Below are 14,403 nucleotides of genomic sequence, written 5' to 3'. Positions count from 1 at the left end.
CCTACTGTTGCACCCCCTGGAGTTAGAATAGTAATTTTTACCCCTATACTATCCAACACTTACCCTACTGTTGCACCCCCTGGAGTTAGAATAGTAATTTTTACCCCTATACTATCCAACACTTACCCTACTGTTGCACCCCCTGGAGTTAGAATAGTAATTTTTACCCCTATACTATCCAACACTTACCCTACTGTTGCACCCCCTGGAGTTAGAATAGTAATTTTAACCCCTATACTATCCAACACTTACCCTACTGTTGCACCCCCTGGAGTTATAATAGTATTTTTTACCCCTATACTATCCAACACTTACCCTACTGTTGCACCCCCTGGAGTTAGAATAGCAATTTTTACCCCTATACTATCCAACACTTACCCTACTGTTGCAGCCCCTGGAGTTAGAATAGTAATTTTTACCCCTATACTATGTAAATGTTGTAGACTTGTAAAGCGCACAGCTACCCCAGCAACGGGGTGTCCCGGCGCTGTAGACCGCTGGGGAACCCGTCCTGGCTATCCCTGTGAGATGGTCCCTTTCTGGGTATCTCCAAGGTGAAACCAGGCATCCCCGGCGTCTGTGGGGGGCCGTTGTAGAGATGAGGCAAGCTTAATGCCCAGAGTTGCCGAGTGTGTTCCTGGTTAGAGTAGGTACTGAGGCGAGAATTATCGAGTCCGTTTTGACCCTGGTCCACGACCCTGCCGCGTCGGGAATTGAACCCTGGTCCCTGGCCGATTCTCTGCTTACGGGTCTGCCGCCTCTAACTAGTGAGCCACACCCCCTGGAGTTAGAATAGTAATTTTTACCCCTATACTATCCAACACTTACCCTACTGTTGCACCCCCTGGAGTTAGAATAGTAATTTTTACCCCTATACTATCCAACACTTACCCTACTGTTGCACCCCCTGGAGTTAGAATAGCAATTTTTACCCCTATACTATCCAACACTTACCTTAAATGCAATTTAATATTATGCGTTGTAATGGTATGCGTTGTAAAGGTAGTATACGATGTAATGGAATGCGTTGTAAAGGTAGTTTTTAAAAATGCGTTGTAGTGTCATGCTATGTAATGGAATGCGTTGTAGTGGATGTTGCGTTGTAAAAAATGCGTTGTAAGTGCATGCGTTGTAAAAGTGTGCGCTGTAACGACATACATCCGTCAGGGGTATTTCTAACCCCAATTTCTGATGGATAATATTCTGGACTTCCTGCCCAAAAGTTTTTAGCTCCAAACATGTTACAAACATATGTTTGATATCTGCCTTATACATATCACACCTTGGGCACTTCATCCTATCTGTAATTATATCGTTAACCGCCCAGTTGGCTATCCTCTCAGGTGTATAATAGAGAAGACAGATCGTCCGATGTTGATGCAATCTCAGATTAGTAGAATGCACCACCTCTTTTATAGTGCCCAATGCTTGTATTAAAGTACTAGCCCCTACAGGAATCTCCAATATTTTACTCCATTGATCAGCCAATCTTCCACAATCATCTGCTCTGTTGCTGCTCAGCCATTTATAAACCTTACTAATCATAGATTCCCTTACTTCATCATATATGAAATCCCAAACCTCAGAACCAATTATATTAGTCAACTTCAGATGCTTTATAAAGTAGTCTCGGATCTGATAATATTTTAACAGCATATGATTTGGCAATTTATATATGAGTTGTAGTCTCTCGAAAGCGATAATACCATTATAATCAAAAAGATCACCCAAGCATCCTACTCCCAATCTGATCCAATTTTTCCCCACCACATCGTGAAATATACTAGGTAAAGCAGGGTTAGAATACAGAGGGAATTTATCATGATATGGAGATATATTACCTTTATGCAAGATAGCCCGCCAGATATATATGCTGTCCCGAGCGGTCTTAAATTTAACCCTTTTGAAATAATTAGGGTCCATTATTCTATACAGAAACATTTTACTTTCTTCCCCCAACATAAATGTATGAAAAAATAAAGTACTCGCAGGATTATTCAGACTACGAAAGTGACCAAAAAAAGCTGACCAGAAATACATCTTGAAATCCGGTAGCTCCAAGCCTCCTCGGCCAAATGGTAGTTTTAATCTTTCTATCGCTCGCCTAGATTTCTTGTATCCCCATATAAAGCTACCAATTGCCCCTTCTAATTGTTTGAAAAAGGGGTTGGGGACCCGTAATGGAATAGAGCGAAAAAGATATAGAAACTTGGGCAGGATTTTCATTTTAATATTAACACGACCTATGATGCCTATCGGTAGCTTGTGCCAATTTTTAAATGATTTAATTGTATCCTCCAGCAGCTCCTCATAATTCAGAGTAATAATTTTCTCTATTTGTGCAGATATCCGCACCCCCAGATAAGTGACGACTGGACATATCCCCTGTATAACAGCTAACGGTTATATTTGGGTCTTATTAATATTTAATTTATACCCTGATATCTGACCAAACCCGGCAGCAGCCGCTGTTATTTTCCCTAATGCTGGATCTGTAGAAAATACTGCCAGGTCATCCGTATAAGCGGTAACCTTTAAAGAAGTTGTTCCATTACTAAGAGCACTTATTTGGGGATTATTTTGTAGAGCACAGATGAATGGCTCTATATATAGAGCAAATAATAGGAGTGAAAGAGGGCACCCCTGGCGCGTACCACAAGACACCGGGAAAACAGATGATAGTAAACCTGAATATGCTAATTTAGCACTGGGCTTATCATATAGGGCTTGTACCCATTTTTTGAAGCGACTGCCGATCCCAAAGGCATCGATTACAGCCCAGAGAAACTCCCACCCCACTCGGTCAAACGCTTTCTCAGCGTCTAATAGAATCATGCCGAGTGGGGTGGATGTAATACTGGCAACATTGAACGCTGTCACTGCCGTATTTACATGAGTAGTTGTATCTCTGTTTTGAATAAACCAATGTTAATGAGCGAAATCGGTCTATAAGACCCACATTCCTCTGCTGGTTTATGCTTTTTTAAGAAAAAGACAATTTTTGTCATGTTCCAGGAATCAGGGACTTGCCCATTAACACTGAAAAACCCTATTGTTTGGCTAAAAGGCTGCCTCAGATCATCCTTATAGGTTATATAAAATTCTAGGGGAACAGAGTCTTCCCCCACAGCCTTGCCCGATGGTAGAGCCCCAATTGCCATTTCAATCTCCTCCCAACGTATCTCTACATCCAGAGACTCATCGATCTCCTCCCCTATACTTGTCAGGAAACATCCCTGAATATAATCCAGAATATCCACCTCTAAAATCTGATGTGAGTGCTCATACAGTCTACCAGCAGGCCCCCTAATGGTTGTAATGTGGGCTTTAGCTCTGTCATCAGCTACTTTATAGGCCAAAATGTTCCCAATTGTTTCCCGGTACTCATACTGTATCTGCCGATATTTATTATATTTAGCCATGCTCTTCTCTTTGAGAGTTTTCTTCAGACCCAATCTAAGATTAATGAGCTCAAACCCCAATTGTTCTGACTCTCCCGCCCCCTTCAGAACTACCTCCGCATGTAAATCTTCTGCCCTACGTATTGCAGAGGTTGTGTCCTTCAGAATCCCTTTATTAATTTTATTTTGGTGCCAGATATACTGTTGGGTATGCCCCCTAATAACGGCTTTAAATGTATCCCACATCACGAGGGGAGTGGTAGACCCCGTATTTTCGTCAAAGAAGCTTTTGATTTGTTCCTGGGTGCTAGTGATTTAATCCGCATCTGATAAAAGATACCTAGGGAATGAAAAAAATCTTGGGGCCTATTCTCTGTAATGACTTTAAAAGTAAGAAGAATGGGATTGTGATCTGATGTTATTTTCGGTCATATATCTATTTCTGTAGACCATAATATTTGTGCAGACACCCAAGCCATATCTATTCTTGAATAGGATTTATGTGGGGCCGAAAAATAAGTATACCCTGGTAAGCTTGGGTGCAATGCTCTCCAGGCATCACTGATAGCCTGAAGTCGACCCAGTTCCCAGATTGCCCTACGTGTTTTCCGCATCCTCTGAAATGCCCCCCTCCTTGTTTTATCAATCCCATAGTCCATAATACAATTAAAATCACCCATCACCACCCGATCCCCCTCCCAGTTCAAAAGTTCCATATTTATCTTTTCCACCACCGTAGGATCATCGTTGTTAAGGCCATACACAACACTGAACACATATTTCCCCTCTTTTATTATAAACTGTGAGATAGCCCAGCGACCTCCCTTATCCGATGTTGTCTTAGCAACTGTTACCCTAAACCGTTTGTTCTTATATTGCAACTCCGCGTATGGAAACACTCTGAGTAGAACATACTATAACCTCAAACCCTAACTGTTTTAGCAAACCCCGGTCTTTATATGATAGATGTGTCTCTGTTAGCATAACCACACTAGGATTATGCATTTTTAGCTCTTCTGCCACCAGTTGTCTCTTTATCCTGCTATTTAACCCTGCAACATTCCATGCTAGGCATTTAACCCCCTCCATATAAAATAAAATACCTACTCCTTTTAGTAGCCACCTTGCTTATCGGAATACTTTTATCATTACTTTCTCTCCAATCATTGACCTTTTCTTCTTTAAACCCCCAACTCTTCCCTCCCATACCTCCCTCTCCCCCAATCTCTGCTAGAGATTGGCCCTCCCCCTCCCCCAGCATCTAGAAGGAGGAATCATCCTCTTTCTCAGAGCTGCCGTTAACTTTGGCAGCCCACTAAGAGACCAGGTCACAAAGGTTCCAGAGGCTTCTAGTCTCCATGTTATTCAACACGACAGAAAACAAGTCATAAAACAGAGGAAAGCATAAATGAAATATTTTTATCATATACCACAATAAATCCCTTCCTCACAGAGACCAAAATGAAGAAAAAGCATTAATGTAGTAACTTCTGCTGTTTACCACTAATAAGTTCTACTCTCGCATAGATAAGGGAGCATGAATTTACTTTAGAAAGATATACCTTTTCCCCCTTTTAGCCTGTCCCCTCTTTCTGCTATCCACATAGCGCCTTTTTTGCCTCTGTTTCTGAAAAAAACATATAAGCCAGCTCTTGCAGATATGCCTGCACTCCAGCGGCTTTCATTGGGTCGATCAATTGCCTAAGCTGCCATATTCTGTACATTGTTACCTTACAGTAATCGGAACGAAAGAAAATTGAGTTACCATCAGCAGACATAGGCGACCTTGGGCCAGCTTTTAAATAAACGGCCTGCCTCAATAAAAAATTGCCAAAATAAATCAAGAAAGGTCTAGGATACCGGCTGTCTTGTTTCTTTTGGACAATTGGCATCCTATGAGCCCTTTGAATCTGGCAATCCTAATCCCGATCGCTAAGGTCCGGACACAATTTCTGCAGTGTTTGCACTAAAAATGTTCTGGGGTCTGTGCCCTCTTGTCCTTCTGGAATGCCAAACATCTTCAAATTCTGTCTCCGCTGTCTATTCTCCAGATCTTCTAGCTTAAATTGCATTGTAGCCAAGACGTGATGGTGCTTCTCAGTTATTTATTTATTTATTTTGGTCACTTATATCGCGCACGAATCATCCCCAAGGGGATCTCTCGGCGTTGTTATGCTAACAGTTTTCGTAGCTGTTTCTTTCGTGTCCGCCACTCGCTGTTGAAATTCAGCAATCTCACCGGCCAGTGATCCTACTTTTAGTAGTAACTTCTTTTAGAGACTGCTGGATGCCCTGGGTATCTAATCAAACCTGGGCGAAGATCTCTCTAGTCTCTTCTCTTTGGTCTTTAAGATTCTGGAGAATCAGCGAGAGCATCTTAGTTTCAATTCCTTGCTCCTCTTTACTTTCCAGATCGCCAGATAGTTGCTGCATGCTCGTTTCTCCCAGTGACATCATCGAAGCTGACCCAGGGCCAGATCCTAGGTCACCTGTGCCTTCAGCCACCAGCCCCATTCCTCCGCTAGCTTCATCAATCATGTCAGTCTCTGATAGCCTTGATACCGAATTGTTGACCCCACCTTTTGCTTTTACCCATCGCCATATTGAGTTATCCGCTGTAGCTTCCTTTTTCAGTTACTTTGCCATCTCGTCTCCTATTACTTGATCTAGACCCCCAAAAGCTTTTTTCAGCTCCTTCACAGCTTTCAGTTTTTGATTCTGGCTTTGATGCTTCTTTTTAACAATTACTGTCCCTGGAGTTTTCTTTTGTTGGCTTCATGCTGCAGCACAAAGGGGGTTTGGGTTTGGCTCTGTTCTAGTGCTTGGTCAGTGTCAATAACAGAAGCCAAAGATGAGGTACTCGAATTACCCAATATTAGTTCATTAGGCACAGTGGCAATTACAGGGGTAATAGGTCTTTTGGGGGTCCCAATATTACCAAGATTACCAAGGCTACCAGTCGTCTCAGGATTACTCTCACCAGACTTAGATAGTCTAGCCTCCATTGCTGTCTCATTCTCTCCGCCGTTAACAAACTTAAGCGCCCCCGATGTTCTCGGGGAATCCCGAACAGTCGCTGATTCAGCATGGCTGATGAAGGGACAGCCCTGCTCAGCCCCTACTTCAATCGAGCCCTTATCCAGATCCGGGACCCTCTCATTATCTGAGACTTCCTTGGGCTGAGGTTGAGACTGAGGCTGAGGCTGACGAAGCGTCTGAGGCGATGCCTGCAAGTTATTTGGAACAGTGTGTCCTGAAAAAATAGAAATCATGCTACTGTGTTGCACCCCAATTGTCTGGTTCACCATATCTGCTAATATTTTGCCATTGTTAAGAGTATCAGCTTCCGCCACAATATCAGAAGAAAACAAATCCCTTGACTTCTTTGATTGCAAAAATTGCAGCACAGGTTTTCCCACCTTCCCCAGTCCAAAAGCCGAGCTGGGAGAGTCCGCCCTCTGCATTTCCACACCTTCAGCATCCATGTTACTACCCTGTTGTACTCACCAGTGCTCTATTAGTAGCGCGAGTACTCCTGAACATCGCTTTTGGCGGGGCCATATCCCGTTGAGATAAATACAGTTTAACCGCAGAGTGACCGTGGCGACCAGCTCGCAGGCTCTCTTGTGCTCGTCGTTGGGCAGCCAAACACTCGGCTACCCTAGTGTGCTGCAAGCGCCGAAAGCCGATCCTTAATGTCGCCTGCATTCAATTGTATTCAGCTGCACTCAGCTGCGCTCAGCTCCCCAGCACCACCTCCAACTGCACAGATCGCCAGAGCCGGAGCACCAGCAAGCTCCAGCAAGCAGCACCACCAAGCAAAGATGTATCTGTCAGCAATTCCTGCCCAGTAGTCCACATCCACTTTGGGCTTGCCACTAGCCCGTCTGCCGCTTGCTGTTTTTTGCAGGTGTTTCTTTGCCAAATTCGGCGTCTTCTCAGGGAGCGTCTCTCCTCCCCGAGGAGACAAAAGCACAAAGCGCCAAGACTATGATGCTGCTCTCATCAGTCCCCATCAGCACAGCACAGCGCAACATGAGCCTCCACCAGCCACGGACACCGCCAGAATGCCAGCAAGTACCAAACAAGCAAGTATCTGTTCAAAGATACTGTCAGCAATTCCGTCACCTATTCCACTATTCCACTTCCATTTCGGGTTTTCGTGTTTACCGTATTGCCGTTTTGCAGTTTTTTTTTCTTTGCCGGTCTTTTTATTATATTATCCTATCCTGTGTTCGTTCATGCCTTCATGCCCCTTCATGCCTCTTCCACTGCCACATCTCTCCATCAGCAAATCCCGAGCCTCCTGAGCGCCTCCATGACCCGACTCTCCTAGACGGCATCCCATCCCTGTGCTTCAAAACTAAGGCAGCGCAGCCTAATGACTTGTTGCACCGCACTGCGTTCGTTTATTGTAAATCTGCCCCTACTTTTTTACTTTCTTGCTAGGTAGACCTGTTTTTATTTTTTTATTTTCTTTGAAGGGCCATGATGCTCCATTGAGAGAAATATCATTTTAAAAGATGATAAGGGCTCATTACCCAATGCTATTTTTAACAGTATTACCTTGTCTGTACTTACTTTATCACCTTTAAGACCTATCGGGGGCCTTCAAACGTGGCAAGCAAGGGTAAAGTATGAAATGCAGATTAACTGTCTCATAAAGCCACTCTAAATGGAGCAGGGGAAATGGGGATTTAGTGGGGCAGAAGCCCTGTCAATTTACAGGGGTGTTTCCACTCTGCCCAAGTCTCAGTAAGGCCCTAAGCATAGAAGCAGGACAGCAGCTGACGAGCCTTTTTGTCTGCGGGCATCTCTTCCAACCACTGATTAAGCGGTTAGGATTATTCAGACACTGCCAGGAACTGTATCTTGGTGGGCAAATCTGTGATGTCAATCTTCTGCACTTCAAGATGACAATGTGTGGCGGTGTAAAAAGCAGGATAAGAATAAATTAGCTAGAAATCTGAACTGGGTGGCATGTGACGTTCAGTTTTGTTGAATGTGTCTTTTACAACATGTATTCCAGCGTGTCCTCAGTTAAGTAATACATCTGAATGTCCCTTCTAATTTTGCGGAAAGGACTTATTTGAAAAAGGAAAAGAGAAGTACAGTAATTTTATGCGCTTTCTCTCATCACTATCAATATGATTTTAATTTGAAAGCAACGTGTGTTTTTTGTTCTCCCCTTTCTCGGTTTACTATTAGACCTGACACAGTTCCAAACAATACTGGATTTTTGTATTTTATTCCCAGATCATTTTTTGGGGGGGTCTTCAAACCAAATATATTAATCCGTGTTTAGTTTCGTATCAGTAAATAAGTCTTATGCAAACAGTGATTTTGCCGAGGGGCGGATGTTTTGTTTCCTTGCTGGCACCCAAAAAACTGCTGAGATAGACAGCTACTTACTGGAATCTACTTTCAGCCTTGTGTGCTGATAAGAATCTGTTACAAATTCAATGGAAAAGGTTTGAATGTTTCTAGGAAATGTATATCAGAGGGGCTGGTGTCTTATCCCGAAGAAATTTTTCTTGAGTCTTGAACAATTTTTAGAGATTGTGTCATGGCCTAACACAGCTGCGCACCCGCTCTCTCTCATCCATCTTTGTCTCTAGGCATTATTGGTCACTCCTTCCACCTGCTATCAGAAATTTAGTTGTTGGTTGAGGGGATGAGAGCCCTTCTCAAGCAACAGCCACAATCCTCCTCAGAGTGAACCACAAAAGTCACTAAATTAACAAGTGCTCAATCCTCGTGAAACACAACACAAGAAACATTCCACACCAATTTAGAAAAAAGAGTAAAACTTATTAAAAAATTTGACACAAAAACAAATTAAATTCAATCAGTAGAACAGCAGTTATGAAGTTTTAAAGTTGAAAAGAGGAAAATAGTGCCAGCCTCAGGCATCTAGTTTGCGAGACTGGGGCAAAGTCAAAAGTTAAGGACGACCATGATAGGGCATGGTTCAGACAGACAAGGTGGATTGGGCCCGAGTTGGGCTTACTTTCAGACTTGGATGAGATTTCAAGTAGAAGTTCCTGAGAAGGCGAAGTTCAGCGGGGCAATGCAGCTGCCAGTCCCTGAGGAAAAGGCGCAGTCGTCGGTGAACCGCTGAATGAGGTTGTGGTGAATATTCTTACATTCTGAGTTTGTCACTTTTTTCGAAGTCGAAAATCTCCAGCGGGACAAAGCTTCAGCCTGTAGATGATGGGGGTTCCAAGAGGCCGGATACCCCTTGCGAGAGGAGCTGCTCAACAGGATTAGTGTCTGCGGAGAAAAATGTAGTGGGAACTACCGCGTAGTCAGGCCGACTGACGATGAACCATCGGCGGATCAGCAAGCAGGCAGGTCCCGGGCTCCTGACGGCTTACACTTTTTGGTGAAAAAATGTGTATGTCCCAAGTTTTAGGGCTAAGCTGGTAAAGCAACTTTAGCACCACCTCCAAGGTTCTAGGACTAGATGGCACCACTTGGGGGCCAGGACCCTCTTCAGACAGAGTCAAAGTGCAGGGTTCAAGGTTGTTGGAGCTTGGTGCGTCTCTGTAGCTCAGAACAAGAGGCCAGTCAACTAGCCCTTGGAGTCACTGTGGTAGTCCTGGCTTCAAGCAGCAAGCAGGCCTCAAGCAGCAGGGTAGTACTCTGAGGGTACAAGGCAGGCATCAAACAGCAGGGTAATCCTTTGGTAGCAGCAGAGCAGTCCTCTCAGGTACAACGCAGGACTCAAGCAGCAGGGCAGCCCTCTGGAATACAAGGCAGACAATTAATCAATCAAAGAAGTCTTTATTCGGCCATCTGTGGCCACAAAAGATAAAACGAGACACAATTAAAACATACAACATTTAATACAATTAAATGCGGATGTAAAAATAATCAGTTAAGCAGTGGTAATTATGAATTACACACATGTGAAAGGGCTATTTCAATGAAGAGTTCACAGCATTAAATGGTAGGCCGGAATAAACCATACCAGAAGGTTACCCATCCACAGTTTTCCTAGACCTTACTTCGGCTTTAAAAAGCGTGCAAACCCTAAGACACATGTCAGAAGTGGTCAACAATTGTAAATTGAACAGTGTGTAATTGAGGCTTAAGGAAGTGCCTACGTAAGAGGTTCAAATAATTATAACAAAACATAAAATGCATTAGCAATTGCTCAGCTGTGCCATCACAGGGGCATGGCAGGGCAGAGTACAGTTCTACCATAATGCATCAGCGGCCAGACAGTACCTGCCCTAATCTGCTTCATAGTGTGGACCCTACTTCTTCAACCCATATAATTGCACCTAGGATCACCACTCCATCCAGAGACATTCAACTAGCGGAGCAACTTCACTTGGGCCAACCACCCGGCTGTGTGCAAAGAGCTACTCAGCGAACCTCTGGCCTAGGAAAAGTTTGCACTCTAACCGGCCCACATAGGAAGGAGTCTTCAGTTGGTGTCCTACCTCTTACATCCAAACAGGCTGTTGTTAATTTTCCTCCAGCTGTGTGCTCCTATATAGAAGTTCTTATTGGGCTACCCCCCCTGCGAAAAGGACAGAACGAATCCCATGAGGATCTGATCAATAAAACCATATATTGGTTAGTGAGACATAAAGGGCTGCCTATTTCCCACACTATTTTATTGGTTCAGAGATGTGCATGGCTAGGGTCAGATTCTGTTGACTCCCTGGGTGACTGTGTGATATTGAACTTTAAATTCCCATTTTTGGCCCACAATGTATTGCTTTGTGTCAGTATTCGCTCTGCTCCGAGAAGTAGGATTACCTTGGTTCCCTTAGGGTACTTTTGCAAATCTCCTAGCCACCAAACTCAGCAGGGACACACCTTTCCTTTGCGTATTCCAATAATTCAACCTAAGCCTTCTCATGGCCAACAGCACTTATTTCAATCATGCTTGCTTGCAGCCTGCCCAATTGGGATGCCACCCAGGGCACCTACTCATGGATCAACTGTTTTTCCAGCAAGGCCAGCTGCCCTGTTATCAATTCCCATCGCTAACCGGTTTGATGCTTTCTCAAGCCTACCTGACTTCCTATAGAGTTGAACCAAACCACTGCCAGTGGCACTAACCTGATTTTTCCAGTCAGTAAGAATGAACTGATATGCTCCAGTCCCGACTGATGATTTTCCATAATCAACTTGAATATTGTGGGCTTCACAGGGAAAATCAACAATACTGATTGGTGGACTTTTATCGGCAAGTATGACATCATAGCCCTTCAGGAAACATGGGCCATTATTCCCATATCCTGTGATGGGTATGTATGCTACTCTGGTCAAGCCACCCCTTCACTTTGGGAAGAGTCATGAGAGGACTCTTGATTTGGATCAGTCTGAGTCTTAATGTGGGGATAGCAGTTATTGATACTGGGTCTCCAGCTTTTTGTAACACTACAGATACCGGACAAATTATCCTGATTTGCTTTTTATTTAATCAATTTTTAAAATAATGATTTTATTAATGCTGGTTATGTTCATTGAATGTATTTGTTCAATTTTCTTTCTAAATTGCAGTCAGCAGAGCGTATCCATAAGCCACAACCATACTATCTGTTATGTGGAGATTGTGGAAGGGACATCATGGCAGAATCTCATATAGAGACTAGCACGAACAGGGTGGAAGAGTTGTCGAGACATTTAGCCGCACACGACCTTGTCAACCTCATTGATTCATTTAAGGGGATGAACCATCGTCGCCAACTTTTAGAAGACACAGCTGAGCTGAGCTTCAACCATCGATTATATTTTCACGACCAAGAACCTCCTACCCTAGTTCACCAAAGATGAGGTTGTACAGACTGAGTGAGGGAATCATAATGCTCTTTTGCCTTAAGACAACTGCCCCTAAATAGCCATAAATGTCCACTAATGCCATTCCTATTACATACCACTCCTCAGATGATCTCAAGCTCGTTTAGCACCTTAAAACCCCCATTGACACCATGACCACACTTTTGAAACAGCAACAGGGGCAGTTACTTAACTGTTTGATGGAAGGAAGCGGGGATGCTATGTTGGCCCATTATGTTAGGCTAAGTCTGAGTGTTAAACAGTCCCTACTTAAACCCCTCCGCATTTCATAAGAGGGGTTCCATGGTGGTTTGCTGAGCATTGCTCAGCAGCGAACCGGAGACTGAGGGAGGCATTGACTGCCACTCGTGAGTTTGGACCGAGATGCCAGTTCGGTTTACAAATCCACTCTCAAATCTAAGAAGGTGACTGGGAGCTCTTGGTGCTCGCTGCTAAAGGGAATAATTGCAAAATGGTTTGGGACACAGTCAAGAAAATCAGATTCAGGAAAGCCCTGGAAAGCCCTCTTCTGTATTGTAACATTTTAGGGTCTGACTGACTCGCACATCACCTTTATCTACCATATCGAGGAGAATGCAGATATTGTTAATTCCTTACAAAATAGATTACGGAACTCGCCGCCCCTTATTGTAGCCTTACTGAAAGTAGAACTGGCAATATGGCAGAGTTCAGACGTGAAAGCTCCAGTACCAGACGGGATCCCGATTGATCTCATAAAATGCAAGGCAGTCCTTCTGAGTATCCACTGCAGGTCCAGAAGTGAACTGAAGAGTTGGGCTGAGGGTTCATTAATAATACCTGGTGCCATCCTTTGAAGTGGGCGAAACTTCAAGGATCTCCTCTCTTCAGGGTCTGTAAATTTCCTTCCTTCCCCTGCCTAGATTCAAGTGATCTAGGGTGACCATAGGCTAGTGTTAAGCTCTTTGTGAGTGTGTTGGAGGCAGCCCTTTGAAATTTAAGCGTGGCTGAGAACAGCTCCGCCCCACCCATTCTACCAACACTTAGTCCCCCTTTCTCTCACTGTCTGGGAGCAATACACAAAGGCCAACTGCCAACTTTGATGTGACCCAGGACAAAGGCTGCAGGCGGCACCAAATGTTTAGGACAAGAAAATGCCAACTTACTAAAAGTGGGTGTTAGAAATTGGGTCTCTAGATGGCAGACGTTTCCACCCAGTCCAAGTAGGGACCACAATCCTAGTCAGGGTAGGCTAGATACACACTTTCAATTAACCTGTGCTCACCCTCTGGTTGCTTGGCACAGTTTATGCAGACTTAACGTAAGAGGCAATGTGTAAAGTATTTGTACAACATACACACACACAGTGACACAATTAATACACCACACAAAGTCTCCACACAGGTTTAGAAAAAAGAATGGAGAATATTTATCTAAGTAAAACAAGAACAAGACCAAAATGACAAACATCCAATCAGTAGAAGTTAAGATATGAATTTTTAAAGAATAAATGCAAAACATTGCTTAGAAGTCAATAGCGCTAAAAGGTTACTTGTTGTCCCTTGGGCCGGGGTAAATTCAAAGATGGATGGAGGGTAGGGTGGCTACAAGAAACACACAGGTCCCGTTGAAACAGTACCTTTGATGGAGCGAAGCGTCGTTTCCAAACAGTCTGATCACTGCATCGTGGTCAAACTCTATTGAAATACAGGAAATACATCATTGAGCTGCGCAGAGCATCGTCGTCGGGCTGTGCATGCTGTAAAACTGCTGTCATCTAACAGCCTCTGCGTCGCCTTCGAAGGTTGATGCATCAGTTGGGACCTGTGCAGTGGTGACGATGCATCGGTTTTATAGAAAATCTGCTGCAGAACCCCCTTATGAGGTCCAGAACTAGGGGCGGCACCTCAGGCAAGGGTAGGACTCACAGATGTCAGGGTCCAGCAGCACCAGCAGGAGTGTGGGAAGTCTTTTGTGTCCCTGAGACTTCAGAAAACAGGAGGCAAGCCAGCAAGCCCTTGGAGTCACTCTGGATTCAAGTGAGATGGGTCCAGTCCATGTCCCCAGCAGGGCAGAGACCAGCAGGCAGCAGGGCAGCTCAGCAAAGCAGAGTAGCAGTTCCTCAGAACAGTCAGTCAAGGCAAAGTGGCAATCTGTACAGCACAGCAGTGTTTACTCCAGCAGAGTTCTTCCTAGGTCCAATTGAGCACTGATTAGGTAGGAC

The sequence above is a fragment of the Triturus cristatus genome, chromosome 7 (assembly GCF_964204655.1).
Source record: "Triturus cristatus chromosome 7, aTriCri1.1, whole genome shotgun sequence".
Taxonomy (NCBI): domain Eukaryota; kingdom Metazoa; phylum Chordata; class Amphibia; order Caudata; family Salamandridae; genus Triturus; species Triturus cristatus.
This window is presented reverse-complemented; position numbering follows the sequence as displayed.